This window comes from Drosophila suzukii (genome assembly GCF_043229965.1).
Source record: "Drosophila suzukii chromosome 2 unlocalized genomic scaffold, CBGP_Dsuzu_IsoJpt1.0 scf_2c, whole genome shotgun sequence".
NCBI lineage: Eukaryota > Metazoa > Arthropoda > Insecta > Diptera > Drosophilidae > Drosophila > Drosophila suzukii.
The window spans coordinates 9,477,451-9,484,159 of record NW_027255896.1 but is presented as its reverse complement, the minus strand read 5'-3'; positions in this window follow the sequence as shown (position 1 = coordinate 9,484,159).

Sequence of the window (6,709 nt, the reverse complement as noted above, 5' to 3'; positions counted from 1 at the left end):
CATATTCTCAAAACAAGGCATTGAGTGAACGACATAGGGCAGACTCCATATTAATTGACAAAGCCTGGTCGCGTGTCAAGGCACCAGATAGCAGTCTTGGTGAAAGAGCAGCAGCATACTTTGTTACAAATATAATGAAAGCCAAGAAAAAATTTGGTATGGGATTGAATAAAACGGAAAAGAAAAGAAGGAAAAAGATATTGAAGAATAAAATGAAGAAGAAAAACCTTTCGACTGTAATAAATGCCGCTACTAAGACATTAAAAAAACAAAAACCATTAGACATTATGAGTGCAATTAAAGTTGCACGTAAATCAATTCATCAATCAATGGGTTCTAAGAAAAATGTTAAAGTACCTCGTGTAATTAATGTACCCAAAATTGGAGGTTTTCTACCAATCGTGCCGATCTTGACAGCCCTCAGCGCTCTTGGTAGTTTAGCAAGTGGTAGTGCAGCAATTGCAAAAACAATTAACAATGCGAGAATGGCTAAGGAAGATATGGAGGAAAAAAAACGTCACAATAGGAAAATTGAAAGTGTTGCTGTAGGAGAAGGATTATATCTCAAGCCCTATAGAAAGGGTTATGGTTTCTTTCTTAAGCCCTATAGTAAGGGGAAAGGAATTAAGAAGCGAAAAAACTAATTTCTCTGCTACCCAATAGACCACTATCAAATATCGACATTATACATTTTGCTAGGAAATATATCCCACATTTTAGAGGGGTGTTTATGAGAGATCTACTCCCAGAAGCACCAAAAAGTAGGGAGTGTGGTATAGTAAACTTAGATAATTCACGATCAAGTGGTACACATTGGGTTGCATATAATAAAAATAAAAATAATATACATTATTTCGACAGTTTTGGAAATCTTCAGCCACCTAGAGAAGTTGTGAAATACTTGGGACATAGAATACAATACAACTACGATAGAGTTCAAGACTTTGATACATACAACTGTGGACACCTGTGCCTCGCTTTTCTACTTTCTTTCGTAGAAAATGTGGAGTCAAAACCGGTATATTTAAATGGTTAATTTACATTTGGGGGGGTTGAAAATCAATGTATGGGTACGTGTATGTGTGAACTTTGTATGGTATAAAAAGTGGACCTGCACGCGTTCAAATTCACAGTCTAAGTTTCTACTTCACATCGAACGTCATCTAGAGGACAAGAATTTTTGATCATTCTTAACAAAAAAAGCCTATAACTGCTCATAACAGCTCAAAACAGCTGGTGACCAGCTTATAACAACTAGTAAACAACTAGTTAACAGCTACTAAACAGATAATAACCATCTAATAACAGCTATTAACCAGCTAAAACAAGTAGTAAGCAACTACGAAACAAGTACTGAACAACTGCTAAGCAGGTAGTAAACATCAAAATACAGCTAAAAACAACGTGGAACAACTGTATCAAGTCCAAAAAACTCAACAACCATCATGAATCAGGAAAACCAGATGAACATTGTAGTTAAAGAGTTCAATAAATTTAATAAAAAGACACTGCTATCGAAGACAAGGATGCCTGAAAATGTAAGATTCCCGATCCTCAAGGCGGAGCGCAAAACAACAAAGGTTGGAGAATCTATTGCTCTCGAGTTGGAGGAGCACATTCTGTACATGGAAAGGTACACCTCTCTTCAAGATGATATCATCAATGAAATGGTTGATGGAAAATTTAATATTTATAAAAGTAATGACAATTTGTATTTAGAAATAAGTCAGTAATCATTAAAAAGATTGAGATTTTAAGAATATAACAATAAATACACTTTTTAAAATATAATGAAGAAAATGTATCGAATCTTTTTTTTTATTCGGAAATGGTATATAAATATTACAGATCTTGGCGTTCCCTAAACAGTATTTGTTTAGTAACTGAGCAGTGACTACATGAATTTCGGAAATTTTTAATCTTTCACCTATAAAGTTTGAACAATATACTACAATGAATATTTTGTCACAGTTAACCAAAGCTAGATTTGCTTTGAAGCGAAAATTCGATGATCTCAAACAAGTCAAAAATCATACGAATTTACAATTGGAGGAAACTTTTAAACCTGTTACTGAACCCTTACATGAACTTGTTAAGGAAAATAGAAAACAAAAGATTTCTAATGTAAAAGATAGTATAAAAGTAAAGCGTGAAATGAAGCAAATTAAGAAATACGATGATGATGAGAGAGAGCTTGACGATTTCTACTTTACAACTAATGAGAAAGATCCGCAGTCTAATCGAAACATAACTCCACCAAGGTCTTTCGATGATAGTGATTCCTATAATCAATTCTTTTCACAAACGAATATAGAGGAAGATATAGAAGAAGAGAAAAAGGAGACGGAAAAGAGTGAAGAAGAAGGGACAACACCTTTACCAATGTATACAGGAGAGGCCGACATGGGTGTGGATGCAGAGCTAGAAGATAATAACACTAGTTATAATTATGATTTTAATATCAGTAATTTGACCAGAGGAAATGTGTTGGATAAGGGTTATGGACCTAAAAAAAGCGCAAACAATTCATTAACTTTGGGAGATAAAGAATTAAAAATTAAAAATAATAAAATAACATTTTCTAGTGGAATGAGTTGTGATCTGACTCCTGGTCTGTACTCTCTAATTTTTCTTAGTAAACCTGAAAACTATGATGATCAAGACTTGAAAATGTATAAAAAAATTATTTTAGAAACGAATATACATAGATTAGGCTTTAAACCTAATAACAGAATCAAGGGTACACGAGCATACAAATATAGCCATATTATTAAGAAGTTGATAGACAAAGATTTCAGTCCTACAACGTCTACTACTACAGAAATCAAATCCAAACTATGTATATTGCGCAATGATGTAAATGAGTTAGTCGAACGATTGGAAATTTTAGTAGCATCAAAAGGAGCGGGTAACACCAGCCACAATAACGAAATTTTTTCAATACTAGAGGAATCGCGTGAAGAAAGGATTATATATTAATGAGTATAAATAGGAAGGACAAATATGTTTTACATTTATAAACATCATGTCTGTCGACAAGTTTGGACATTTTTCTGTTGATAAGGAACGATCAGAAAATTTGAAAAGACGTGTTAATTCTACTGAGGGGTTATTCATCGATGAGGACGGTAATCTAAATGCTCAAAATAAACGTATCAAAAACGGATCTAAGCCTTTAGACAACAATGATCTAGCAACGAAACAATATACTGATGAGATCCTCGGAAAGTTGGGAGAAGATTTAAGAAAAATTATAACTCAAAATGTTAATCGTCGACTCACAAAAATTTCAAGCTTAGAAAATAAAATTGAATTTGAATTGAATAGTAAGAGGGCAGACAGCGTTGACCAAATTTTTGCCAAAATTCTGGAAAAGATTAAAACCATTGAGGACTATATATTTAAATATGTAACAAAACCGATATCATTACCGAAAAAAACCACAATTGAGTTAGAATGTGTCGCTTTTCAGCCTATTAGAAGAATATGATTAAGCGAGAAATCGTAAATGAGTTGCACGGACCATCTCGAAAAAACTTTCAACGAAGACGAGTGATTACAAGGGGTATAATCGATCTGTGGCAAGCAGATTTGGTTGAAATGGGAGCCTTTTCAAAATCTAATGATGGGTACCGATACTTGTTGACTGTTATAGACACATTTTCGAAATATGCTTGGGGTGAGGCATTAAAATCAAAAAATGCAAATGATGTTTCCCAAGCCATGGAGAGAATATTTAAATCGGGTCATGGAACACCAAGAAACCTGCAAACTGATGATGGCACTGAATTCTTTAATTCCAAATTTAAGGTATTAATGAAAAGTTATAGGATAAATCATTATTCAACCTTCAGTACTCTAAAAGCATCAATAGTTGAACGTTTCAATAGAACTCTTAAAGAATTAATGTGGCGTGAGTTTAGTTTCAATGGAAAATATAAGTGGATAGATATGTATAAACAATTAATTAATAAATATAATAATAGAGAGCAGAGAACAATAAAAATGAGTCCAAGTAAAGTCAATTCTTCCAATGAAAAACAAATATTACAAACATCGTATAATCACCTGAAAATATTTGTTGCAAGTAAATTCCGTAAGGGGGACCACGTTCGTATCAGTAAATATAAACATGTCTTTGAGAAAGGGTATACACCGAACTATACATCTGAAATCTTTAAAATTAGAAAGGTGAAGAATACATACCCTAAAACATACTTACTTGAAGATTTAGATGGTAGTTTCAATGGAAAATATAAGTGGATAGATATGTATAAACAATTAATTAATAAATATAATAATAGAGAGCATAGAAAAATAAAAATGAGTCCAAGTAAAGTCAATTCTTCCAATGAAAAACAAATATTACAAACATCGTATAATCACCTGAAAATATTTGTTGCAAGTAAATTCCGTAAGGGGGACCACGTTCGTATCAGTAAATATAAACATGTCTTTGAGAAAGGGTATACACCGAACTATACAACTGAAATCTTTAAAATTAGAAAGGTGAAGAATACATACCCTAAAACATACTTACTTGAAGATTTAGATGGTAGTTTCAATGGAAAATATAAGTGGATAGATATGTATAAACAATTAATTAATAAATATAATAATAGAGAGCATAGAACAATAAAAATGAGTCCAAGTAAAGTCAATTCTTCCAATGAAAAACAAATATTACAAACATCGTATAATCACCTGAAAATATTTGTTGCAAGTAAATTCCGTAAGGGGGACCACGTTCGTATCAGTAAATATAAACATGTCTTTGAGAAAGGGTATACACCGAACTATACAACTGAAATCTTTAAAATTAGAAAGAAAATTAGAAGAATACATACCCTAAAACATACTTACTTGAAGATTTAAATGGTAGCCCGATTCAGGGCGGATTCTATAAAGAAGAACTGAAAAAAACACGATTTCCCCACACATACCTAGTTGAAAAAATTGTAAGGCGAAAAGGAAATAAAGTTTTGGTTAAGTGGCTTGGGTTTTCAAAGACTAGCTGGATAAACAAGGAAGACATTTTGTAGTATAATAAATGATTTATTTAATTAATTTTTATTTACATATTATCTTATCTTATATTAAGTTTAATATTAATATTTTTGTACAATGTTTTAAATTAAAATTAAATATAATAAAAATACTTTTTACAAACTCAAAATCATTTTCATTTATATTTTCCAAAGTCTCGATCATAATAAAACATCTCCAATTCAACTGATTTATAAAATAGTTCTTTTTCAATATGTTCCTTTTGAAATTTAAGGCTATCTAATGATTCTCCATCGTTCACATAATTATTATACCCGTTACTCGTAGAGTAAAAGGGTATACTAGATTCGTCGGAAAGTAAGTAACAGGCAGAAGGAAGCGTTTCCGGCCCCATAAAGTATATATATTCTTGATCAGGATCACTAGCCGAGTCGATCTAGCCATGTCCGTCTGTCTGTCTGTCTGTCCGGATGAACGCTGAGATCTCGGAAACTATGAGAGCTAGGCTATTGAGATTTGGCGTGCAGATTCCTGAGCTTCTTACGCAGCGCAAGTTTGTTTCAGTAGACTGCCACGCCCACTCTAACGCCCACAAACCGCCCAAAACTGTGGCTCCTACAGTTTCGATGCTAGATAGAAAATTTTAACTGAAATGTAATGTTCTCATCAATACCTATCGATTGACCCAAAAAAAGTTTGCCACGCCCACTTTAACGCCCACAAACCGCAAAAACCTGTGACGCCCACAATTTTCATGCTAGATAAAAAATTTTAACTGAAATGTATTGGTCTCGTCAATACCTATCGATTGATTAAAAAAAAAAAATTTGCCACGCCCACTCTAACGCCCATAACGCTTAAATCTGTATACCGCCGGTAGGTGGCGCATTTTAATCTCGCTTTGCTGCTTGCATATCTCCATTTAGCTGAGTAACGGGTATCTGATAGTCGAGGTACTCGACTATAGCGTTCTCCCTTGTTTTGTATCATCTCACCCAAGCAAAATGAATTTGATTCTAGCCATTCAACATTTTCTAAAATATCTTTTTCAATTAAACTCTGATGTTTTATTGATGTCGTACCATGGTCTTCATTACTTAACTCTAAAAATTGTGTTTCATTAACATTACGTTTTCTTTTGTTATCTTTGCCACAAAGCATTTTTTTATTTACTTTAACTGTAGTTATTTTATGTGCTTTTGATCTAAACATTGTTCTATTACCATATAGTGAGGCCCCAATTAATAAAACGTTTTTATAGTCTTCGATTGTAAGATTTCGTGAACTCACTCCCTTTGCTTTATTATGTGAAGATTTAACTTGATCTATTCTATAACAATAAACCTTTGAGCACAGACCTACAAATTCTGTCATGAGTTTACCGTTAAGCTCATCTTTAAAAAACCCTAAATTTTTTTTGTTAACTCTTTTAAAGTTATATAGATTAATTCTTTCATCTGAATAGTCCGATGTATCAATATCTTTATAAAAATCTTCAGTTTTTATTGTATAGATAAATGAATCAGTATCCATATAATTTAAGAGTAACTTTTCCTGAAACTTTGGCTTCATATATTGATAGTGAAAATCGTACATTTTCCATTTCGATAAGTCTAATACTGCAAATCCTAAATACATTGGCTTATTAAATAGAACGGACAATCTTTTCATTTGAATTGCATAGAAATTATCATTAATTTTA